Source organism: Eptesicus fuscus, chromosome 12 (genome assembly GCF_027574615.1).
Source record: "Eptesicus fuscus isolate TK198812 chromosome 12, DD_ASM_mEF_20220401, whole genome shotgun sequence".
Classification (NCBI taxonomy): domain Eukaryota; kingdom Metazoa; phylum Chordata; class Mammalia; order Chiroptera; family Vespertilionidae; genus Eptesicus; species Eptesicus fuscus.
Genome location: NC_072484.1, coordinates 69,426,437 through 69,453,322, shown reverse-complemented (window position 1 = coordinate 69,453,322; position 26,886 = coordinate 69,426,437). Strand labels below are relative to the sequence as shown.

Sequence of the window (26,886 nt, the reverse complement as noted above, 5' to 3'; positions counted from 1 at the left end):
CCAGTGTCCCCTGAGATTGACTAAGTACACTTGGTGGCATGAGCCAACCTTGTTGTGAACAGATTTGGTGATTATAATATAAACTTCTTATAGTGTATCAGTTAGCTTTTGCTGCATGACAAGCACCCCAAAACTTAGTTTCTTTAAACAGTAAATATTTACCTACCTCATAATTTCATGGGTTGGCACTTTGGTTGGGTTCAGCCAGGTGGCTCTTCTGGTCATAGCTAGGATCATTTAAGTGACAGCAGGAAGCTGCCAGGTCAGCTATAAGCTGATTAGTATGAGGGACTCACTTCTACTCAGATGGTCTCTTGTCTTCTGGCAGGGTAGCCTGAGGTTGTTCATGCAGTGGGAGAAGGGTTCCCAGAGCAGCAAGAACAGAAGCTGCAGGATCTCTTGAAGTCTAGGCATAGAACGGGCACCTAGGCATAGTCATGCAATGACTACCTCCAGTGCATTCGATTGGTCAAAGCAAGTCACAGGGCCAGTCTAAATTCAAGGAATGGGGAAATAGACTCCACCTGTTAATGGAAGGCGCTGCAAAGTATTGTGGTCTTTTCACAAACTAGCACGTGGGAAACATGTGGCATGTTATTCATGCCGTTTTGCTGAAGAATAATGAACTCTTCTGGGACCTACAGCTCCCAGTGGCTTGGTTGGGCTTCACTGGCCTCTAGTTCTTAATGGCAGAAATTCTGTATATTTCTTTCCAGTGTTTTCCCTGGAGTGCTTGCTTGAGCTCACACACGACATTTGCACACAAACATGCAATCACGGTGTGTTGCCTCATCCACTGCAGGAAATGTGTTCTCCCAGCTACTGAAGGATTGACATAAACATGTGGCAAAATGAGGGTCTTGTAGCCAATAGAGGATCCAGAAGATAAACACTCTAAATGGCATAAAATGCAGTTTATAAATACAGTTAAATGCAATGTTTACCCATTTAGCAAATGTTTATTGGGCAGCTATTATGTGCAAAACTCTGGACACAAGCTGGAAGCCATTTCTGGGAGATGTTTGCTTTTAGAACATCCATTTCCATCATGTTGAAAACCTGCTCTTCCTGAAACCCCATCTTCTTTATTTAGAAACTGCAGCTGAGACAGAGGTTCTGACAGGATATACATCAGCCAACTGTACCCTCCTTTAAAAACTTTCAAACCAGCTCTTTTGGGCTTGAAGTTTCTTTTGCAAATTCATGCTCCATTGTCTGGTTTTTGCAAGTCTCCACAAAATTCCTGCATAGCAGCTTTAGCGTTTATATATTATCACTTTTCCCTCCTCCTTGGAGCTTGCATTTCTTTTGTACTAGACTTGCCTGGGTGGTCTGAGACCTGCTGCTGTTCTCAGGCATGGTTTCTGGCCCGTCAGCATCTTCTGGGGGTGGAGGCCTGGTAGAGATCAGCTCTTCCCCAGTTGGGAGCAGACCCGGCAGGAGTTACAGGGGTTCCTATTTCCTGGTTATGTGACCTGGGAGGCATATAAAGAGGAAAGAAAGTGGCCTGGGATCTCAGCAGGCCGGCATTCAAATCCCAGCTCTTCCACAGCCCAGCCAGGAGCCCGCAGGTAAGTTTTGTCAGCTTCCTGTCCAATGGGAAGAGTCACACCCGCCCCGAGGCTGTTGTGAGAGGTCCATGAGGTGTGTGTTGTGAATTCTGTTGTGCCTCCCAGTTTCCCTTCACCAGGCCAGGGCGGCTCTTCCCAGCTGCCCGCTCTCTGGAGAATTGGCCTCTGCTGAATGGGAGCCATGAGCCGAAGGGGCTGTGGGGATGGTCTGGAAACCTGGCCCCCGTCTCAGAGGAGACCAACTCTATAACTCTCCATGGAACTCCCGCCGAGAACGTCCTCGCTCAGCTCCTTCCCTGCTCCATGCTGCTTCTCTCCCTTCCTTTCTTCTGAGTCACTTCTCAGTAAGTCACCGTCACATCGATTCCCATCTCAGGTTCAGCGTCCAGGGAATCTAACCTAAGACAGTATGTAAAGTACCTGTGTTCCATAAAACTAGTGAGGACTTATTTCTATTGTGTTTTTTTTTTTATTTGTAACTTGATTTGCTATCATTTTTAATTATTTGAGGATGTGATTTTATTATTTTTTCATTAGAATTTTTTCCAATTACAGTTTACATTCCTATTATTTTGCATTAATTTCAGGTGTACAGCCTAGTGCAGTGATGGACAACCTTTTGAGCTTGGTGTGTCAAACTTCGCCAAAAAACTGAGCATAACTCGGGTGGTGTGTCACTTTGAGGAAAAAACATTATTTCGCAAATGTTTCATCCTCGGCATGCGGCCGCCTCAGTGGCCGCGTGTCATCAGAAATGGCTACGCGTGTCAGTGCTGACACGCGTGTCATAGGTTCGCCATCACTGGCTAGTGGTTGGACAATCCTATACTTTACAAAGAGTATTGTAAAGAAAATACTGATATTTCCAGCACCCACCTGGCACCATGCGTAGTTATTTCGATATTATAGATTGTATTCCCTGTGCTGCACTTTATTGTTTCTATTGGTTTTATTACCATAAACAATACTTTGGTTGCACAAGACAAATCTGCTCACTTCTTGTGCTCATTTCTAACTCTGAGCCTTTGTGTGTACTCTTTCCTCCGCTAAACATCCCCTAGCCATTCACCCAACACAGGCCTGTTTGTTCTTTCAGGGACACGCAAATGTCACCTCCTCTGTACAGCCTTCCTGGCTGTGGGTAGAGTTTCCACTCTCATGGCTCTCAATACTACTACTAGGGACTTCTGACTTTGTCCTAGGAGTTATTGAAAAAAACTGTGTGTGAGAGAGAGAGAGAGAAAGAGAGAGGGTGGGGGAGGGGGACTGGAACATGACTATTTCTAGCACATTCAGTTAGTCAAAGCAAGTCACTGGGCTTTGTTACTGAGAAGGAGAAAAGAGAGAGATTGACATTGAGTGGCGTGATCAGATTTGCCGTTTTAAAAGCTCTCAGTGGCAAAGGTGGACACAGGGAGACCACACAAGAGGGTGTGTGATAGGCCAAGTGAAGGCGTGATGTGTCCCAGATCGTGGTAGAGGAAGTGGAAAGAAGTGATGGATCTGAGATACGTTTTGGAAATCGAGTTTGTGGGTCTTGACGATGATGGATGTGGAGGGACAGAGAGATGGAGGAAAAAAGGCGACTCTCAGGCTTCTAGCATGAACCCACTTTCCAGCACAGTGGTGCCATTTCTTTAGCTGGGGACAGTCTGGGAGGAGCAGGCTTGATGAGGTCAGACTTGGACATGTTACATTTGAGAGGCTTGTCCAAGGAGGTAGATAGTTGTCAGATTCTGGAGCTCCTGCGGGAAGTGAACTCGGAAGTATTAAAACCTTGACAGACGGAAACTTGCAGAGAGAGAGGAGAGCGAGAAGAGCAGAGGACCAACAACTCGTACATTTTGAGCTCTCACATTTAAAAACAAAGCAGAGGAGGAAGGGAAGACCGTGAAGTAAGTGGAGAAGCAGTGGCCAGCGAAGCAGGAGAACGTGGAGTCACAGAAGCCACGGGCAGAGAGTTCCAAGGAGGAGGGAAGGGATCTGGGGAGGAAGGATGTTGGAGCCACAGCTACGTCCCTGTCAAAGAATCAACTCTAAGTAACTGAAAGATGTATATGTACTCAAGGAAACTATAAAGGCACCAGAAACAAAGCCTTTGAGGTATACTTTACAACTTTGGGGTGGAAAAGACATTTTTATGCCTCAAAGTCTTAGAAGAAAAAGACTTAAAAATTTGACCATAAATTAACGGAAAACAACTTTTGCGTGGCCTAAACAGTGTAAGTAAATCAAAAGACAAATGAAAAATTGGGCAAGAATATTTCCAACTCACAATATAGTCAAAGGACTAATTTCCTTAATATGTAAAAAGTCCTTAGAAATCAATTAAAAAACCCAGTAGAAAAACAGGCAGGAGATATGAACCAAGCGTTTACAGAAAAAGAAATAAAAATGGATCTTAAATGTATGAAAAGATGCTAAAAACAATTTATAAGAGAAACAAATTAATTTTTTTCCCCATTAGAGTGGCAAAAATCCAAAGGTTTGATAACACACTCACTCTGCTGGAGCCCCTTGTGGGGAAACAGGCACTTTATACATAACACAAGGAAAGTAAATTGGTGTGACCCCTATGCAGGGCAAATTGGCAACATCTATCAAAATTGCAAATGCATTAACCTTTAACCCAGCAATTCCCTTCTTGGAAATATATCCTACAGATATCTTTGCACACATGAGAAATGACATATTCAAGATTATTCATTTTGGTATTGTTAATTATGGCAAAAGATTGGAAACAACCCAATTTGCAATAATATGGGACTAATTAAAGAAATTACGTACGTCTGTCAAGTGGAATACTGTGTGGCTGTCAGGAAGAATGAGGAAATGGAAGTTCCTTAGATACATTATTTACTGGAAAAAGCAAGGCTGAGGACAATAAGTACAGTATGTTACCACTTGTGCAGAAAAAGGGCAATAAGAATGTATGTTTCTTATGTGCTTATATTTGGTTAAAGCAACTCCGGAAGGACACATGGACACTAGTAACATTGGCTTTGTACATTGTGTGTGTGTGTGTACTTGTGTGTACGTACATGTTGTGTGTGCATGATATGGAAACTGGGCAGGTGGACAGGGTAGAAAAGAGACTTTTTCACTGTACCTTTTTACATTTCAGGGGTTTTAAGCCATAGGGATTTGCTATAATTTCAAAAAGTTATGTAAAATTTAAACAAGGAGAGGCTTAAATGCTTCTGAGGGATTGGCTGAGATAAGAGTCAAAATGTGTCTAATAGTTTTAGGAAAAGGAAGCTGCCCAGGACCACAGAAAAAGCAGGTTTATTTTTGTTTGTTCTTTTTTTTTTTTTTTTTAATTAAAACTTATTTTCAATTTAAAAAAATTAAAACTTACTTTCAAATTATTTTCTAATGCTAGAAATATTACCAGACGGGGCCTGGGGCCCTGGCCCTGAGCGGGTCTGCCTTGGGCCAGGCGGCAGGAAAGGTTTCACAACACAAGTCGAGGTGACTTTGAGAGTATGTTTATTACAGCTGGGAACAGTGAAATGAAGGAGGGGTTTAGGACAGAAAAATCAACAGTTGAGAGCCTAGCTGGGCTGCTTTGGCTTTTTAGAAACCTTGTAAGAAAGAAGTGTAGGCCACATGAGCTGCGTGAACTCACTGAGAAAAAAGTCACTGTGACAGAAGTGAGCCAAGACGGGATTGCTGTTAGCTGACTTCAAAGTCAGAGAAAAAGGGCCCTGGGAGACAGGTTCAAGGGGTTAGCCTGGGACGAGCTGCCTCTGCCCACTGCTCCCCTAGTTGCAAGTCTTGTGGGGACCCTTAGAGTTTAGAAGGAGAGCAGAGATACATGCCTAAGGGGGAAAGGCCTGGGTATGCTCTAGAAAGAGAGCCCCTGGGGAAAAAAAGCAATTTTGATGGGTAGGGGATGTTGTGTAGGCCCCAGGGATGTTGTGTGGGTGGAGGAGAGTGAGGTAAGGATGTAAACTGTAAGTACGGACAACCTGTGAGAAGTCTGACTATGCAGGGCATGGGCGAGGGCCTTAGCGCAATGAGATGAGGACTCCTTAGAAGAGATTTGTTTTTGAAGGACAAGGGAGTCTTTAGAATGTTTAATCGTTGATGGAAGGAGTCCAGAAGAGAGGGTAATGCTCAGGGTTCGAGAGAGGGAAGGGTTAATTGATGGTTTAAGTTTTGGGAGAAGGTGGAGTGGGTGGGTCCTGCTCAGAGCTGGACAGAGTAGCTTTGTAGATGGGATGGCTCAGAGCAGAGGGCGGCTGCACCTGAAAGCATCTGTCTCCTCAGAGAGGTTGGTGGGCTGGCACTGGAGGTCTGAGGGGCGGAGAAGGTCTGGGGTATTTGTTGTGGCACGAGAGAGACTGAGCTGTTGGTGCAGGGCTGTGGGTGCAGACAGTTGGGTGAATCCGGGGCAGGGAACTTGCCAGGCATGGTACCAAAAGGACACAAGCTTTTTCTTGCCCCAAAGAGAGACTGAAGTGAAGGATCAGGGAATCTAGGCTGGGTAAGGAGAGAAGGAGAGGGAGGAGCTGGATGGTGAGGACACAGAGTGGAAGTGGGGTGGTGAGTCAAAGGTCAGCAGCTGTGGCTGGGCGTTGATGGGCTCCTGGGTGTGTCCAGGGAGAGGGGAGCTGACAGAGTGGAGCCGAAGCTCTTGGGAGCTTCATGGAAATGCTTAGACTGATCTTTCCCTCTACATTTTTCTTTTCACATTTTAAAGCATACAGAAGGCTGTGTGGTGTGAAAAGAGGTTTTTGACTGAGGGACTGATGAGTTGTGAGCTATGCACAGAATTTAAGTTCATGTGCATCTTTGCTTTGTATGTCTCTACCTGCTCAAGCCGTACATGTTGCGGTGCACATCCATGTGAGTTGAGGAGCCCAGAGCCCAGCAGCAGCATGGTGGCTGCTGAAGGGACCCAGGATGGTGCTGGCGTGGGGTGGATGAGAAGCGGGAGCCCAGAGCTGATGGCCGGAAGCACGATGGGGAAAGGGGACAAGCAGGAGATGTGTGGGCAGCAGGAGTGGCTTGCTGCTGAGGGAGCGGAGTGGGGTGGGGTGGATTTGTAGGGAAGGTGATAGTGGGCTGGTTGGGGCAGTGGAGAGGGAGGAGGATATCAGTCCTGCCTTCCAACCTGAGATACGTGGCAGTCGGGGAATGGGCAGCTCATCCCAGATCATGTGGAGGAGACAGGTTCCCGCTGTGGCAGGAGATGGAGGGGAAGGTGTGTGCTAAGAAGCATCTGGAGAAATGGGGGACTTTGTTGTTCTTAGAGTGGGAGTCCCAGTGGCCCCAGTGGTTGTGTGCTAGGGGAGAGGTACCGCACAGTAGGGTATAAGGTTCAGGGGGCTCCTTGGGTGATCCTAGGGCCTATGGAGTGGGGAATGCCACCATTAGGAGCACTGCCAGGTGTGAGCAGTGCCCAGCATGGGCCCTTCCTAGACGTACCGGCAGGGCATGTGCTGGAGTGGAGTTATCGTACCATAGAGGCCAAGATTCAGACCTAGAGTGGGTCAGTGGTATAATCATGAGGCCAGAAGACCAGGAGCTGGTCAGAGTTAGACCTACAGTCCCTGGGCAGTCCTTATGGCCTTGAAGGCGCATCCTCCTTCCAGCAGGGGGCAGTGTAAGATGCCCAGAATGGGGAAAGAGCCGGGAATGCTGAGTTCAGGTTCAGCCCTACTCTATACCCTCTTCCTGTGTTGGTATCTCTCTGAGCCTCATGTACATAATGAGGGTAGGTGGCCTGTTAGCTTTTTCCAACCCTTAATAGTAATGATGCTGCCGAAACCGGTTTGGCTCAGTGGATAGAGCGTCGGTCTGCGGACTGAAAGGTCCCAGGTTCGATTCCGGTCAAGGGCATGTACATTGGTTGCGGGCACATCCCCAGTAGGAGGTGTGCAAGAGGCAGCTGGTCGATGTTTCTCTCTCGTCGATGTTTCTAGCTCTCTATCCCTCTCCCTTCCTCTCTGTAAAAAAAAAATCAATAAAAAATATTTTTAAAAAAATAGTAATGATGCTGACCATAATGACATGTACGTACAATTCCTTGGGCTCAGTCACTGGGGCTATATGTTTTCCATAGCTGGTCTCATATCATCCTGTGAACGCTATCGGGTAAATACTGTTGCTATCCCCTTTTACAGATGAGGAAACTGCAACACAGGAAGACAAGATTGGTGATGGAGTCCTTTTTAAACAAACAAACAAACAAACAAACAAACAAACAAACACGTTTCCCATCAAATGTACTGAGAGGCAGGAGGCTCTCCTGCCATTGGCACTGTTGAAATCTAAGAGTCTAGGCTTGGTAACTCTGGCCTCTGAGTCTGTGTACCTCCTAAAGGGCAAAGACCACATGGCTTTTGTTGCTTTAATTAAAACCTGGGTGAAGGGCTCGCGATTCATATTAAAATGAAATTGTGTTTCGCCTGCTGTGGTGCAGAGAAGGGAACAGCAGCGATTACTGCTAAGATTACAAACAATCAAACAGAAAAGGCCTTTTGCAAGCATTTCCTATTAAAGCCACAAACATCACACTTTAAAAATAATTACGGTTGTGCTATCGGAACATGATTCATGAATTCTGAATAAATATGAGGGGCCTTAAAGGAAACGGTTTCAAGACCATAGATTTTGTTCAAATCTGATGAAATTTAATATCATTGCGCAGCTGGAGAATAAAATGCGAGGAGGGGGAAACCCCATCCTATGTATATGGAAAGAATTGAGTAGATGTCAGACTGAACTAATGAGCTTCCTCACATCCGTCCTTACACACGGGCTCAGAAAAATGGAATCGCCTTTCTGGTTTTCAGCTGCTGAGAAGGAGTTGGTGCTTACACCTCACCCATCTTAATTTTGCATTCCAGTGGCTGAAAATATATTTATTTTAAAGCTCCAGATTCCTGGCTGTGAGATGTTGAAATATTCGAGGGCACAGGCATGGAGGCATTAGGGGGCAGATTTGGGGGAGAGGGGCCTTTGTCTGCATTTATTGCACCTCCCCCGCAATAAAGACATTTTTCATACAATGCAGTGAATGTTTACAGCATATAGTTTTGTTTCCTTCCAACTATTATGAGAGAAATTGAATCCCTGGAAACATTCACTCTCTCTAAATGGAATGGAAACAATGAAGATGGTGCAGGAAGTTTATGGGGTGGGGGAGGGAACAGCAGTGAGGTGGAAATGGGATTTCAAGGATTTTCTTTAAAACAGCATGCCTCTGCCATTCCCAGCCGTCTCGAACTTAGCATCTTCTGCCGGGCCTGGGTCTTTGCTGGGGAGGGTGGAGAGTCCCTGATTGAACACATTTACTCATCACTACACTCGTGATCAACAAGTAGAGAGGAGGCCAGAGGTGGGACCTGTCCAGAACCGTGCTGGGTCCTTAGGTTCTGGAGGATCAAGAGCCTGGGTCTGGCCCTCTTCAGCCTCCCTCGCTGTGTGCCCTTGGGTGGGTCACTTGCCCTCTCTGAACCCTGGTTTTTGCATCTGTGAATGGGGGCTGGATGGGTATCTGCAGGACCTTCTAGGTTATGTCTTGTGGATAAGGACACAGAAGACAGACAGACCTGGGCTCAAATTCTAATCTTGACATTTCCTGGCTTGGTGACCTTGAACCAGCTTTTCTGAGCCTCCGTTTTTGTCTTTAGAAGCTCCTCAAAGGGATGTGGGGAGAAGTAAGATACATTTATACCCAAAGTTATAGTGCTTGGTACGTGGCAAATGGCAGTTAGCAGGAGGTGCTATGAAAGTATCCATTTTATAAATGAAAAAACCGATTTTCAGGATCGTAAAACAACTCGCCAAGGTCACCCATCCGGGACGGGGTGGGCACAGGAGTCAAATGCAGCATCAGAAACATCAGCAAAGGGGAGGGCACTCGGCTGTTTTATCTGATGAAAATCAAATTATGTGAAGGCTTGAAATGAGAAAGATGACATGGGAACTATCTTGCTTTTAAAATGTGCCAAGAAACGCACCCTCCCCTCCTGATCATTCTCAGCCTGTTGAAGATATGCCTCCCTCCCTCCCACCCCCTCTGCCCATTTGACCACACTCCAGCCCAGCGCTCAGGGAACAGCTGGGTTTGCCAAGCCTCCCTGATGCCCATCTCACTCTCATTAACATTAAAAGGCCTTCACGGGGCCCAGACAGCCAGTTTCTTGTCTCTTATACTCAAAGCCCGTGGCTCTGACGGGAACAAATGTCTCGGCGTGAGGTCGTTGCCCTGCCGGACCTGGCATCCTTCCTCTCGCCAGCTCCCGGGAGAGTGTGGAGGGCGAGGGACTCGGTTGCAGATCTGTGCCCCAGGGGACTCTTGCTTTTGCCTTGTTCTCACTGTGTGACCTCAACCAAATTACTTAACCTCCTTGGCCTCGCTTTCCACCTCTGTAAAATGGGAGTGTTACTACCTCCCTTGCAGGTTAGTTAAGGAAACCCGAAGTGGATGCAGTTTAATTAAGTAGTGTAGTTTAGTTAGACTAGTTAGGTGAGTGTAGGTTCCTTACGAGGACTGGTTAAGTGGGTAGTAAGTAACCAGTTCAGCCAGTGCTGCTTATGATAGGACCTTGATAAAGTTTTTGTTGTTACAATTTGCAATTTAGAGAAGAGAAACACATTCGTGGAGGAGCGAGGAAAATGCCTGGTAGCTCCTGTTTTCCGTGGCCGTTTTTCATACAACACTGGGGTGGAGTGAATGATATGGGGCTTGCGTTTCAGGCAAATAGAAATCCAGCCCAGGAGCCCTCAAGTGCTGGGGTCTCACCTGGTGGCAGAGTCTGAACCACCACCCAGGGGCACTGAGCTGGGTGTCCTGGGAGAGCTGGGGTGCACGGCCGGCCGGGAGGGGAGGTTGTGCCAGCTGGGGAAGGACAGGGAGAGGGACCGTGGGAACGCCTGGTGGGAGGGAGATGGGTCACATGGGCTTTGAGGAGGGAGATGGGGAAGGAGGGCCTTGCGGGTCTTGCTTTGCACTGAGTTGGGCTTGTCCTCATCCAAGTCCCCTCAAGAAAACCTTAAAGCTCCGTGTAACAGCTCAGGGTCTTTGGGGGGCCTGTGCCACTCTGGCTGTTCACTGCTGGGGTGGCCCTCAGGGCAGGTGGTGTGTCTGTGCGATAAGTAAACCCGGAGCAGCTGTAATGTTATTCCTGCTGCTGGACTCAGTCAACAATCACCAAAGGCAGCAATGGGAGGGGACGAGCAGCACAAGGGTGGGGAGCATTTTGGTTTCTGAAATATCCCCCTCCCCCACAATGCAGGAAATGGGACAGAGCAGAAACACCAAGTGGGCAAGGATGTGGAGTAGCTGATGCCCTCATACACTGCTGGGTAAATTTGTATGGCCACTTTGAAACACTGCCTCAAGCTCTGAGACCCAGTAATTCAGCTCCTAGGGGTTCACGCAACAGAAATGCAGTCATCTGCTCACCAGAATGTATAAGAATGTTCATAGCAGCACTTTTTATAAAGCACAAAACTGCAAAAATCCAAGTGTCCATCAACAGTAGATTGGATACATGATTGCAAAATGTTCTGACACAGTGGAATACTATACAGCGACGAGAATGAGGGAATTATAGCACGTACAATGATATGGACAAATCTCACAGGCACCAGGCTGAATGGAAGGAGCCAGGCAGCAACGCAGCTCATTCTGTATGGTTCTGTTCACATAAGGCACATGAAGAGGCAAAGCTGAGCCGCGATGATAGAACTCTAACTGTGGCTATGCCGGTGGGGATGGGGACTGAGGGGCCTCGAGGAGCCTCGGAGATGCTGGTAGGGGTTTCTCTCTTCATTTGGGTGCTGGTTACACAAGTCTGTTTGCCTGGGCAAGATTCATCATTGAGCTGTACACTTAGGACTTGTGCATTTTCTATTGGCATTCTCTGCTTCAATAAAGAGTAAAAAACGTTATCGAGGTATTTGCACAAATGTCTGTGTTTTGAGAGGTGGCGGGATGGGACAGGGAGCCTAGCCAGATCAGCTCATTTGCATCTTGTGTCAGTCAGTGCGTTCCCACTGCAGGTGTGGATGACTAGCCCTTGACAGCCTGAGCAATTGATTGAACTTGCTGGGAGGCGAGGAATTGTTTCAGCCTCCTAAGGGATGATGAGCTGTGAAATTTCTCCAGCCGTGGCATGCCCCAGGCAAAGAGGTGACATGGGATTCCCCAGGTTTGCTCAGCTCTGAGTTTTCAGAAAGGTTTGAAAACATGAACACCTAAAATTAAAATGTGTGTGTGCCTGGGTGTGTGTGTTTGTGACACAATATCATGGGGCCAAAAATCTTGATTATGGAATATTTGAAGATGTCTCTGGAAAAGTGCCTCTAGGCATGTGCACACACACACAAGCTTGTATGCAAACACGTTCATGCACACATATTAGCACACGTCCCTGTCATGCTCACACAGGCATGCTTGCTGATGTACACCTTTTCACATGTTAAGCATCACTCTGTGACTCTGGGTGAGTTACTCAGGGCCTCAGTTTCCTCAGTGAAATGGAGGTAATGATAGCACCTGGATCTGGGGCTATTGTGAGCAGTGTACACACATATATACACAGACACACACACACACAGATAAGATTTTTATTTGTGTTAAGTTTTTAATGGCTGCCTCCCTCTTAGACTGTTGGTTTCACAGGTGCAGGGACTGGCATATTGTAGGAGCTGAATTAATACCTGGTGAGAGAAAAGGGAGTGAATGAATGAATGAATGAATGAACAACTCTTGCAAATCCACTGGCACACGTGCTGACATTTACACACATTCACATACACATTGGTACAAGTGTTTGTACCTGTTTGCAGGCACATCCACTCACATGTATAGACATATATGGGGATATACATGCACACACACCCAACACGCGGCAGGCCCAGAAACTCAGGAGGGTGGGTTTAGCTGCAGGTTCGAGGCTCTGGACTGGAAGTCAGAATAGTACAAGGTTCTGTTTGTGGCTCCAGGCCACTCTAATTTATTACGTAGCTTTTTGTAAGTAGGTCTTGTCACCTCTCTGAGGTCAGGGATTTTTAGCTGGGATGTGACAGAACTGGAATTTGAACCATGGTATGTCTGGGTCAAAGTCTGTGCTTTGAAAGTCTGAGGACTTGCTGTCCAATGTGACCCATGGATCAGCAGCATCCCCTGGGGCTTGTAGGACATGCAGCATCTCGTCCCCAACCTGACCTCCTAAATCAGAACCTCCTGGTCATAAAGAGGCAGAATCACATCATCATTAAGAGTACCAATTCGCCGAAACTGGTTTGGCTCAGTGGATAGAGCGTCGGCCTGCGGACTGAAAGGTCCCAGGTTCGATTCCAGTCAAGGGCATGTACCTTGGTTGCGGGCACATCCCCAGTAGGGAGTGTGCAGGAGGCAGCTGATCGATGTTTCTTTCTCATCGATGTTTCTAACTCTCTATCCCTCTCCCTTCCTCTCTGTAAAAATCAATAAAATATATTTAAAAAATAGTTAAAAAAAAAAGAGTACCAATTCATGAGTAGACTTTTTACTTTAAAAACAACATGTATTAATTATCTTGTAGTTCCTGTGGGTCAGAAATCCAGATGTGGCTTAGCTGGATGCCTCTGGCTCAAGATTTCCCATGAGGCTGCAGCCAGTGTGTTGCTCATGGGCTGTGATCTCATCTGCAGGCTTGACTGAAGGAGGATTTGCTTCCAAGCTCATGTGGGGTTGTTGGCAGGATTCAGATCCCCTGAGCTAGACTTTTGAGTGGGAATCCTGGCTCTAGCCCTTCCTAGCTGTGTGACTTTCAGCAAGTTCCACATCCTAGTGTACCCGTTTCTTCCTCCATGAAATGGATATAATAATACCACCTGCCTCATAGAGTTGTTGTGAAGACTAATAAATTCATGTTGAAAGTACATAAAGCAGGGGTGTACCTGGCACATGGTAAGTGCTGTATAAATTCTTGATCTTATTTTTTTCACTCCAACCTGCCCATAAGCAGGATAGCACAAGCCTGGCTCACAGAGGGAGATCAATAAACTAATATTGATTGCAGTTTCCTGATGGAACTTTCAGGGGCATATTAATAGGAGCATGGGGTTCAGGCTGTAGGAGGAGGCCTTCTCCAATTCTGCTCAGAGCAGGCGTAGAGTCCTGGGCCCAGTCCTTGGTGCTGCCAACTGGGGAGGCAGCAGGGTGTTGTGACAGTCCTGAAGGTGAGTGGTATCACCTGGGAGGACAATGGCTCACTCAGAGGGCCCAGCACACCCAGGGGCCTGGCGATACCAGAACATGCAGTGTCTGGGGGCTGCAGTGGGCTCACTGTGCCTGGTGTCAGGGGACGTTGCAGGATCTGGTCCAAGAGGCCTCGGTGGCCAGACAGATACTGGAACGCTGCTCCGAAGGCAGCGAGCCTTGGAAGGGTCTGAGCAGGCCAGTGTCCCCAGAGCAGCGTGGCCTGGGGGGCTTCCCTGCCCAGTGCAGATTCACAGGGCTTCACAAAGGCCCATCTCTGAGAACTTCAGCACCTTCATCCCTAGGCAGCTGGGCTGGCATATTTTTAGGCGATGCTACTTCTGTAGTTTTCAAAAGGTGGAAATGGAAAAGAAAAAAAAAAGCTGCAAATAGACATAATTTTCCCCCAGAAGCTATTTTAGCACGGAAACAACTGGAGAGCCTACTCATCATTTTAAAATGCTTTTAACATCAGCACTGCCTCATGTCTGGCTGTTTACCTGCAAACCAGTGGTACAGATATGAACTAAAATCCCTCGGTCCACTCCCTCTTTTACAGGTGGTGTCACTGAGGCCCAGAATGGGGCGGTGACTTTCCCAAGGTCACAGTCCATCAGGGGCCTTGCTGGGACTCAGACCTTCATGGGGAGATGATTTCTATGAGGAACCAGGAGACCCTCAGGAGTCAAGTTAGAACATTTTCGTACTGAGCAGCATCTCTGAGGGGAGGCCCCTTCAGACCTTCTCTGACTTCTTAGAGCTTACAGGGAAGGTGGTACAGAGCCTACCCGGCCCTGTGCCACGGCAGCATCAATAAACTAATTTGTGCATTCATTCATTCATTCATTCATTCAAAACATATTTGCTGAGTACTCACTGTGCGCTGGGCAGTGCTCAGGGTGCTTGGATATAACTGTGAACACAGTAGTCCAGAACCTCTATTAGTCATTCATGTATTATTTTATTTAGCAAATGTTTATTGAGGGCCTATTATGTGCAAGACACTGTCTTTGGCCCTTGGGATAATCACCGACCAAACAGTGAATTTATATTTTAGTAAGGGGAACAGGCAATAAGTGTACTTTTAAAATCAAGTATATTTCCTTTTAGATGGTAAAAGTTATATGGGGAAGCAAAAGCACCCCTAGGAAGGGATCAGCAAACTATGGCCCATGGGCCAAATCTGGCCCTCTACTTGTTGTTTGTAAATAAAGCTTTATTGGAACACAGGGGCACCTGTTAGTTTAAGTATTGACTATGGCCCTAGCTGGTTTGGCTTGGTGGATAGAGCATCGGCCTGTGGACTGAAAGGTCCCAGGTTCAATTCCGGTCAAGGGCACGTGCCTGGGTTGCGGGCTCAATCTCCAGTGTGGGGTGTGCAGGAGGCAGCTGGATCAATAATTCTCTCTCATCATTGATGTTTCTATCTCTCTCTTCCTCTCTGAAATCAATAAAAAATATATTTTTTAAAAATTGACTATGGCTACTTTCATGCTACAAGGCAGAGTTGAATAGCAGTATGACCCACAAAGCCAAAAAGTATTTATTATTTGGACCTTTGCAGGAAAAGTTCTCTCCTCTAGGACATCTAAGGGAAAGTGTCAAAGAGGCAGCTGGAAAAGTGAGCTTCTTCTTCTGTCAAACAGGGTACGACTGCCTGGTGCTCAGGCCACACCCGCACTCCAGTGTTGTGCCCCAAGCCATCCCCAGCCTTGTTCCTTCAGTTCTGCTGGGATTTTCTCCTAAAGAAGGAAACCCACTGTCAGTCGCTCATTTTTTCTAGACCTCCTCCCTCCACGGTGCGTCCGTCCGGGAAACTTAAAATGACTCAGATTATTTTCTGAGCAGGAACACACGGGGATTATCACATTTGTTCCAGATTCAGTTTTAGTAAACAACATGCACGTCTAATGGGACTGTCATCGTCCCAGCCTGATGCCTCTGTCTGCTCGGATGCAAGCATGTCAGGGTGCTCTCGGCAACGGGAGGGCATTATACGGCCTCCTTCACCCATGTCGCCCCGGCTGGGAGGTTCTGCCTGGAAATAGAGGCTTAAAAAGCTACTACGTTCTCTACCCCCACCTCTTCCAGAACCCATATTAATTCTAACAGTATGGCGTTTTCACTCCCGTGTCATTTATGTATGGCAAGGACTTCTATTTTTTTTTTTAAAGAAGCATTTTCAGACCAGGAAAATGACGGCCCAACAAGAAGGCATATAACTGTACTGATTTTCAGGAGTGTGGCAATACTGCAGATCTGATGCATAGCGAGGCATGAATCAGATTCTATTAAGCATCCCTGGGACGGGTGACACCAGGGTATTATCCAAGATGATTAATTCGCCTTGGTTATTATGGACACAGAGGAGCCTGACAAAATTGCATTTCATTCCCCACTGACTTTGTAAAATCACTGTACACGCAGTAAGTTACAGTGCTGGGTGCCCTGCTCCGTTGGGCTGAGTTTCAGGTTTGGATAAGGTACCATTTTCCTTGTTTTGAAACAGAGTCAGAAAACACTGAATTGAAGGACAGTCCTTTAGCTGAGATGTTCACATATAGGGCATGGGATTTATGTGTTCAAATGGTAGGATGGTAGGGTGGCCATATTATTTGTTGTCCAAACCAGGACGATTTTAAAGTGAAAGAAGGCCCTATTAAAAATTACCCCAGGCCCTGGCCAGTGTGGCTCAGTTGGTTGGGCATCACCCCCAGGGACCGAGAGGTTGCCAGTTAGATTCCCAGTTAGGACACATGCCCAGGTTGCGGGCTCGATCGCCAGTAGGGGGCGTGCAGGAGGGAGCTGATCGATGTTTTGCTCTCGCATTGGTGTTTCTCTCACTCCCTCCTCTCTCTCTCTCTCAAATAAATAAAAACATATTTTTGAAAAAATATCCAGGGGCAAGAGGCAAAAACCAGGAGTGTCCTGGGCTGACGAGGACTGATGTGTGTGAATAGTGGTGGAGCGCACGCTGGCTTTGGATAGTCAGGGCTTCCGGTCCCTGTTTCCATAAATGCTATTCATGTGACTTTGGATAAGTCACTTAGGCTTTTTGAACCTCAGTTTCCCAAATGGAAAAGATACTTAACACCTCTGCTTGCACCTCAGGTCTTCTCTTCCCTTCCTTGCGTAGGGAGGAAGGGATCGTGGTGACTGTCTGTCGTGTGTTTTCACATCTGTTTCCTCCAGTGATTCTCTCGGCTGTCAGGAGTAAGCAGGTGGGAGAACTTGCCCAAGGTCCCTCAGCAAGTGAGTGTCAGGACTGAAATTCCCTCAGGTCCTCCATTCTTTCTGCAGATCCAAAAAAAATAGTACTCACTGATTATGAATTCTAAGAATCTTCAAGCTTTTTTGGGGAAAAATATTTGAAATACTTAAAAGCATTTGGAGCCCCTAAGTCCAGTGTGAGCATAGGTATTGCCGTGGTCACTTCTGGTTGTTCAGTGGGCCGGACTCCACAGGGCGCAGAAAGCAGACGTCCACCCCTTCTTCTTCCCTCCCCAGCTCCTGGTCTCGGAAATCGCAGTGGGGACCGGGGTGGTCCTCTGCAGCTGCTGAGACCCTGGGACCAGGACAGGGTGCAGCGTCATTAAAGGACCAGGGCCACCCATTTTGCTGACTGGCACTGTTGATGGCCTGCCGCTGATGGCCCACCACTGGTGCCCGCTGTTATAGGAGGCTCTCTCATGCTGGCTCTTTTCCATGATTCACTCTGCAGCCAGTACACCTGCTGACATACCTCCTACTGCTGAGGTCCCCAACCCTGTCAGGCTACTGTCTTGAGTGGGGCCCTTTAATAGCCTTCAGCTGGCTGTCTTCCTTAGCTTTCACTTGCCCCTCAGCAGCTCCCACCTCTTTGCTTGGCAACCCATGTTGGTGCAGATTGTTCTCTGCCTCTCTCTCTCTCTCTCTCTCTCTCTCTCTCTCTCTCTCTATATATATATATATATATATATATATATATATATATACACACACACACATATCTCTATCTCTGTCTCTATCTCTATCTCTATCTCTATCTCTATCTCTATCTCTATCTCTCTATCTCTATCTCTATCTCTATCTCTATCTCTATCATCTCTTCATTTCAGGCAGCTCCTGTTATCCTCCCGTCTTCTAAAACCTCCCTGTGATGGTGTCCTCCTGAGCCTCTCAACTCTGAGGACGCAAGGTGGCTTCTCTTGAGAGCTCTCTCTCACCAGACTCTGCCAGGGAGTGCGGTGCCACTTCTCCTTTTGTGCTGTCCTTAGAGTCCCCACAAGCTGTGCTACTGGGGCCTTTCTCACTTGACTTGAAAGTGGGGGGCCAGGATGGGAGAAAAGTCAAATCACCCTCCTACAGTTCCCTTGTGAATCTTCTGCCTTTCTCTTATACAGAGTTGGGGTGGGTGATGGAAATGGATAGTCCAAGTGTCAGTCAGAGAGCCTTGTAGTAACCATTAATGGGGATAAAGTAGGAAGCCATGGAATAATGAAAGTTATACTTCCCCAAGAAGATATGATGATCATTAATTTGTAAATACTTAACAACATAGATCTGAAATAAATGAAGCAAAAAAAAATTGGACAGAAATACAAGAAGCAATTGATAAAGTTACAATCATGGTGGACATTTTTAACATACCTCTCTCAGAAACCAATGGATCAAGCAGAAAAAGAAAATGAATAGTCATTTAGAAGATTTAAACAACAGAATTAAGCTGGAAATAATAAACATTCATGCAAATTAGCCTTATGCTGTGTTACAAAAGAATTTCTCAATGATTTTCAAAGAATCAATATATTTTTAATTCCTTTTAGGGTATCTAAAGAGGAATGAAAGAGCTATTTTTTTTTCTTCTTAGTGGTTTACTATTTTGTTATCCTTTTCAAAAAAAAAAAACCCAGCTCTTCCTTATAGTATCTAACATTTGTTTTCTGTTTTATTACTCTTTCTTCAACTGACATTTGGTTTATTTTGTTATTCTATTTCTAGCTTCTTGAGTTGAGTGCTGAGCTCATTTATTTTGTATTTCTTATCGTCTAGTAAATGTATTTAGGTAAAAAGTTATAAACTTTCCATTGTTCATCTCTCACAGGTTTTGCCAGGCAGTGTTTTCATTATCTGTAATATCAGTTGTGATTTCCTCTGTAACCCAAAGCTATTTAGAAGATTGCTCTTAAAGCACCTAAGTATTTAGGAGCATCTGCCTCTCTTCATTTTTGTTCTGCTCCTTTGTTCTCTACCTGCTTTGTTTTTTTTTGTTAAAAACTAGATTAGTGCGTTTGGATCCTAGAGTGTGGTCTATATCATTTCACCCTTTTGAAAAGTTCAAGATAATCTGTGTATCTAGTACTTGATCACGTGTTTTAACTGTTCCATGGACATTTGAAAATAATATGTATTCTTTAAATATTGGGACAAATCAAGAGGGGGAATTGTGCTATGCAAGTTTTCTATCCTCCCTCATTTTTATCTGATTAATTTGTCCATTTTTGCAGAGATGTGTTAGTGGTTTTATTAAATCCTCTTTGTACTTCTAAAAGCATTTTATATTCCTGTGGTTTATTAGTCAACATAAAAAATTTTGTCTTTCAGTTCTTCTTAGTGGATTATATCATTTGTCAACTTAAGTATTCCTCTTGGTCTCTGTAATGCTTTTTGCCCTAAATTGTACTTAATTTGTTATTAAATTTTCCATTTTTGCTTTTTATTTGCCTGATATATTTGCTAATTTTTAACCTTTTGTGTCATTTTATTTTATATGTGGCTATTATAAATTTTATATGATAGATTCATTTATTTTAATCAAAATATTAATTTTTGTCTTTTAATAAGGGAATTAAAACATCAATATTTATTGTTATTACTAATATTTAGTGTTAGTACTGTCATTTTATGAAGGTTCTTTATTATCATGTTTCATAGTTCATTCCTACTTTTATTTCTTTTCAGATTTTTGTTAGATTGATTAGATTCTATTTTTTCCCCTTTCTGTTTGTTTGTTTCTCCAATGGTGTGGAATTTCTTTTTTCTCTTAAAATTGCAATAAATCACTAATAAACAAATTCAGCAAAGTTTGAAGTGTAAGATCAATACACAAAAATCAGCTGTGCTACTATACACCAGCGATGAATAATTCTACAAGGAAACTATGAAAACAATTTCATACATAATAGCATCCAAAAGAATAAAATCTGTAGGAATAAATTTGACCAACAAAGTGAGAAACTTGAACACTGAAAACCATAAAACATTGCTGAAATAAAGTAAAGAAGACCTAAATAAATGGAAGGGCATCCCATGTTTGTTGATTGAAAGCTTACTATTAGTAAGATGGTGATGCTACCCAAGTGATCTACAGATTCAATGCATTTCCTATCAGATTTCCACCAGCCTTTGGGGGCAGAAATGGAATAACTGATCCTCAAATTCATATGAATTTTAAGGGACCCTGAAATCTTGAAAAAGAAGAACAATCTTGAAAAAAAAGAACAAAGTTGGATGGCTCACACTTCAGAATTTCTGCAGAGCTACAGTATTCCAAGCAGTGTGGTACTGGCATAAGGATAGACATATAGAACAATGGAATAGAATTAAGAGTCCAGAAATAGTAAACCCCAATATCTATGGTCAATTGAACTTCATCTAGGATGCCAAGACCATTGGGTAGGAAAAGAACAGGCTCTTCATCACACAGTGCTAGGACAACTGGTTAGCAACACGCAAAATAATGAAGTTGGACTCTTATCTCATGCCATCATATACATGGGCCCATGACCTAAGTCTCAGGGCTACAATCATAAAATTTTTAGAAGAAATCATAGGAGTAATTCCTCATGACCTTGGATTTGGCTGTGGATCTTAGATATGACATCAAAAGCATGAACAATGAAAGAAAAAATGGGTGAACTGGACTTTATCAGAATTAAAAAACTTCTGTGCATTAAGGAACATTACACAGAAAGTAAAAAGACAGCCTACAGAATGGGAGAGGAATATTTGCAAATTCTATATCTTACTAGTATAAGGGTCTAGTATCTATAATACATAAAGAAGCACTCTTAACAACAACAGAAAGACAACCTAATTTGAAAATGGACAAAAGACTTGAATAGATATTTCTCCAAAGAAGACATGCAAATGGCCAAGACACACATGAAAAGATGCTCAACATCATTAGTCATTAGGGAACTACAAGTCAAAGCTACCACAAGATACCACCTCACACTCACTAGGATGGCTATAATGAAAACAGTGCGCCCTAAGTGTTGTCTGTGAGGATGTGGAGAAATTGCAACCCTTCCTGAAATGCTGGTTGAATGTAAAAAGTGTAATGGTTTCTCAAAAAGTTAAACATACAATTACCATATGACCCAGCAAATTCACTCCTAGTTATATACCCAAAAGAATTGAAAACAAGGACTCAAATGTACATACTTGCTCAAACCAGTACTATTCACAATAGCCAAAAGATGGAGACAGCTTAACTATCTATAAGTGGATGAATGGATAAACAAATTGTGGTATGTACATACAGTGGAATATTATTTAGCCATATAGAGGAATGAAGTAATGATGCATACTACAACATGGATGGACCTGGAAAGCATTATGCTCAGCGAAAGAAGCCAAACACAAAAGGTCACATGTTGTATGGTTCCATTTGTACACAAAATAGGTAAACTACCGGAATAGGTGACAGAATGCAGATTGGTGGTTACCAGGAATTTGGGGGGCAGGGGAATAGGGAGAAATTGCTTAATGGGTGTGGGGTTTCCTTGGGAGATGATGAAATGTTTTAAAATTAGATAGAGATAATGATTGTAAAACGTTGTAAATGTACCAAATGCCACTGAAGTGTTCATTTTAAAATGGTAAATTTTATTTAATGTAAATTTTACCTTAAGAAATGGTAACAAATGTATTTAAACTTATATTTTCCTTGCAATATAAATAATTGGTCAGTATCTGTAGTTTTCTCCTTTAAGAACAGCACAACTTCTAGCTGAAATCCTCTAGATTTTTAGTTTGTGATCATTATTTAATTTATAATCCCACACCTCTTCTATTTTAGGAATCTTTATAAAATTGTCACATTAAATCCTGCAGTTACCTTATGAACAGCTGCTTTTTTCAGCTCACCACTCCTAGAAATCTCTTGGGTTTACTTTTTTTCCCCAAATACTCAAGTTCAAGCTTTGAGTATTTGTTTCAGAAATAATTATTGAAAAGAATTTATGTATTTTTTACTTCCTATCATTGATTTTTCTATTCCTTTGTCATTTTATTTTATCGTGGTAAGTGAATGAATTTATTCTGAGAATTTTGTAGAACATACACTTATCTCTGCAACAGGCTTCTGGTCCATTGGATGTTCTCAGATTTCTTCCTCTTCACTACCTCCTCAAGAACAGAGAAAGGCCTACCCTCTGCCCATTTTCTACCCTGCCTTGAGGAGTCATTGCCTTCAATATTTAAAAAAAAAATTTTTTTATAGAGAGAGGCCAAGAGAGGGATAGAGAGAGAGAGAGAAACATCGATGAGAGAGAAACATCATCGATCAGCTGCCTCCTACATACCCTCTACTGGGGATGTAGCCTGCAACCTGGGCATGTTCTCTGACTGGGAATTGAACTGATGACCTCTTGGTTCCTGGGTCAACACTTAACCACTGAGCAACACTGGCCAGGCTGCCTTCAATATTTTATTAACACCCTTCCTCCTAGGAATTCTAGGAGAAGGCTTACCCTTCTCTGACCCAAGGGGAAAGCCACAGGCCATTTGAATCAGTCCAGCATTCTTCCCTCCCTGGATTGGTGCAGGAAAAACCCAATAGCCTCCTTCTCAATTCCCCTTCTATCCCAGCCATGTTGCTTTGCTTTGAATCTCATAGTTGATTTGGAAAGAGAAGCCCAAATGGAGGAATTGAGGAACAAGGTTATTGTAGTAGCCTCATAACCCATATCTGCTTGCTATGGAGCTCTCTTCCACCTTGCGTGTTGGTAACCTCCTGGCCCTGACATTTGCCTCAGTGCCTCCTCCCCCCACTCACTCCCACAAAGAACAGTCAGTTATGGTTTTTCATGCACCACTTCCATGAAGTGAGGAATGCTGGACTGAATTGAACAATCTGAGTCTTACTCTTGGGCCAGAGTCAAGAACAGCCTTTCTCCTAGACAGGTGATCTTCATGGTCAGCCAATCCATTCATTTTCTTACCACTATTTCTTCTGGCATTTGGTGAGTAGATCGTTTGTTTATTCGTTCATTCATTCATTCATTCATTCGTTCATTCATTCGTTCAGCAAATAGTTTTGAGCACTTGTTACATGGCAGGCACTGTTGAAGAAACTAGAGATAAAGCAGTGACAAACCATATGAAAACCTCCTCCTTCTTAGAGGTGACATTCTAGTGAGGGAAACAGATAATAATTAATAAACACAATAAATAGACAATATATTGAATGTTAAGAGATGACAGTTGATAAAAAGGAAATACTAGAGCATGGCCAATGTTTTGCAATTTTAAATTGAACAGTGAGCATAGACTTTACTGAGAAGGAGATGTTTGAGTCAAGGCCTGATGGGGCGATGGAATGAGCTGGGTGAATATTTGCAAGAAGCATGCTCTAGGGAGAGGGAACAGCCAATGCAAAGGCTCTGAGGCAGAAGCTTGCCTAGTTTGCCAGAGTGGCATGAACAAGGAGAGTAGTAGGAGGTGATGTGAAGGAAGTGAAAGGCACAGAGGTGGGAGTGGGGGGACTAGACCATGTAGCTACTCTAAAGACCCTGTTCTTACTGTGAGTGAGAAGGGGACCACTGGCGGGTGGTGAGCAGAGGAGCGATGTGATCTACATTTTAACAGGATTAAGTCTGGCCCCTGGGTGAAAACAGACCGTAGCATAGGCGAGGAAGGGAAATCAGGTGGGAGACTACCGTAAAGAGGATGATGGCTTGGACCAGAGTGGTCACGCCTTAATATTTATTCTGAAGATGGAGCCAATAGGATTTCCTGAAAGAATTAGTGTAGGGTGTGAGAAGGAGAAAGGAGTCCAGGATAGCCCCAAGGCCTTTGGCCTGAGCAACCAGAAGCCTGGACTTGCCATTAGTTGAGGAAGGGAGGACCATGGATGGACAGGTTCTCTTTTGGACACATTAAATTTGAGATGTCTATTAAATGCCAAACAGAGGTGTCAGATAACAGTGGGCTATGTGAATCTGCAACTCAGTGGAGAGGTTCGTGCTGGAGATAGGAGCTGGGGAGTCAGCAGCACATCGATGGGGTTTAAAGCCACCAGTCTGAATGACAGCACAAAGGACGCAGTGTGCTTAGAGGAGAGGTTTGGAATCTGAGCTCTGTGACACATCAGCACTCATAGGTTGGGGGAAAGGATGGGGACCAGCAAAGGACATGGAGAGGAAATGGCTTGCGATTTAGGAAGATTAACATGTGTGGTGCCCCAGAAGCCAGTGAATAAATTTGTTCCCAGGAGGAGGGGGGTGGACAACTCTGTCAAATGCTGCCAAGAAGATCAAGGTGGTCAGGTGGGGACGGAGATGTGACCACTGGATTTAGTAACACAGGGGCTATTGGCGACCTTGCCAAGCAGTTTGGTGGACGGTGGGATGAAGATGTGATCGGAGTGGGTTTGTGAGAAAGTGGGTGGAAGGAGAGACGGCTCTTTCCAGAGGTTTCCCTGTAAGGTTTTGCTAAGAATTTTAGCTTCTAGAACTCTTACAACTTGGATCTCTTTCTTCATCCTCGTGAGGATACTGGTGCCAGAGAGCAAATTAGGCACCATTGAGTGCCCGTGTCTGACTCCAGGGAAGTGAGAAATAGGAATCTTCTAGTGGGAAATTGCTGGATTCAGAGTCACAGATTTGGGTTTGAGTCCCACCCAAGACTCACTAGCTCTGTGACACCTCCACTCTTTAAGCTTCATCTTTGTCTGCAAAAATGGAGAGAATCACCACTTCTTTCCAGAACTCATTCGGATTACATGGACAGTGTGTGTGGAAAAGCCGGGTCTGGTGCCTGGCACACAGTAGGCGCTCAGTATGAGTCCGTAGCAGAAGGGGTTGTTCTTCAGGTGTCACGCATTTAGGGTTTGATTGCATCCGAAGGAGGCATGTATGTGATTGCGTGTCTAATTATTTTAAGTGTGCTAATTGCCTCTTTAAATGAATTGTCATAACTGTGTTATTCCAATATTTTGATACAACATATGCTTACATTTGCAAAAGGCTTCTGGTTGATTGGGCCGGTTCCAGTGTGCGGAGGTTTTGGTTTTGAAGTGAAGGGAATGGACTTGTGCGGTCATTTAGTATCCACTGGACACGTGCTGTGTGCCAGCACCTGTTCTGGGTGCTGGTGGGCAGAGCGGAAGGTGGACATTGACAGACATGAACAATAGGTCACGTAGGGACTTAGGATCTGTCCGGAGGGGTAGATTTGAAAGCACGTGGGTGAGGTCTAAGCCTAAAGCCTGGTGCACTCCCCCATTTCATGTGCTTATTCAGCACCTTCTAATTGAGCACCTACTGTGTGCCAGGCACACTGGTGACAAGACAGCCTTAGCCATTGCCCCCATGGAGCCAGAGGTCTGGGGGACAGGAGGCAGCAGAGGGTAAGTCAAGAATCAGAACTAATTTCAGGAGGCAATGGTACTATAGGGAGCACATACAATGGGCTGCGAGGGGGGATGAGAGGAGGGGAGTCTTAGTGTAGGATGGTAGGGGGCTGGGGAGGGCTTCCTGGAACTCTTGTTTTCTGAGTTACATGATGCCTGTGGCTGCGCCCCATCTGAAGAAAATCAGCCCCAGCCCATCTCCGTGATTAGGCTGAAGACAGACCACCTCGTGGTGCACAGACCAGTGTTGTGAGGAGTTAGGAACATTCACAGCGGGGAAGACGAGAGAGGATACTGAGTGCGTGGGCTGCTGTGTACTCGCTCTGTGTCCTTGGAGAAGTTTCTTAACGTCTCTGAAACTCCAGGCAAACACAACAATGGCAGCAATAACAACCAACACAGAGAGCCGGCTATGTTCCAGTGTCCTGAGCAATTTGCATGTATTGATTTATTTGTTCTTTATTGCAAGTCTGTGGTATGTACTGTTATTACCCTCTTTTCACATATGAAGAAACAGGCACAGAGAGGTTAACTGACTTGCCCAAAGTCACACAGCTAGTACACAGAAAAACCAGAATTCAAACCAGGCTCTCTGGCTCTTAACCACTGTACCATGCTGCCTCCTGAACAACAGGGACAGTAACGCCCACCTCCGGGGCATCATGAAGGTGAAGTGGGATGCTGACATGCGTGCTTATGGCATCTGCCCTAGGAAATGGCTCATTCATCCATTCAACTAATTCATTTTGAGCTCTTACTTTGTGCCAGGTTCTGGAAAACAGGTCATACAAGGACTGTCCTGGCAGAACTCACATTAACCATCTACACTAATAAAAGAGTAAGATGCAAATTGACCGTACCTTCACAACGCCCACCAGCCAATCAGGAGTGACTATGCAAATTAACCCAACAAAGATGGTGGGTTAATTTGCATACGCTGGCACCCAGCGGCTGGAGGCAGGGCGGGATGCTTGCATTGCCATGGCGACAATGCAGGCATTGTGCCCCGGCCCAGCTGCTCCGGGCCTCTGGGCAGCGTGGAAAGGCAGAAAGGCAGCTCCGGCTGGAGTGAAGGCGGTGCCAGCAGCCAGGGGAAGGAAGGCCCATTCTTGCATGAATCTTCATGCATCGGGCATCTAGTTAAACAAATAATTATACAAGAAGTTAGTTAGCAATGAGCTCGATGAGTGTTTCCCAGGAGAAATGCAGGGCAGCCTGGGGATGTACAATGGGATCTGACCTACTCTAGAGGGTATTAGAGAAGACATTTACACCAAACCTGCTGAGGCATGAGTAAGAATGAGCCAGATGAAGGGGGAGCAGGGGGTGGGGCAGAGAATTCCAGTAGAGGGAATGCTCATCATTTCTTTCCAACGTTGTATTGGGACATCCTGGTCTGAGCAGCAATGAGGGGGGATAAATGAACAAATCAGGATCAGAAAGAAAGGTTTCTAGTATGGCTCCTAGCTTGTGCTCCTAGGAGAAAGGTTGTA

At 44.9% G+C, this 26,886-nt stretch overlaps 1 protein-coding gene across 5 annotated transcripts in view; it reads left to right on the top strand.

The window, feature by feature from the left end:
* The window catches only part of TOX2 (TOX high mobility group box family member 2), a 107,733-nt gene that overhangs the window by 40,041 nt on the left and 40,806 nt on the right, over positions 1-26,886 (top strand). The gene's annotated exons all lie outside the window — the stretch shown is intronic.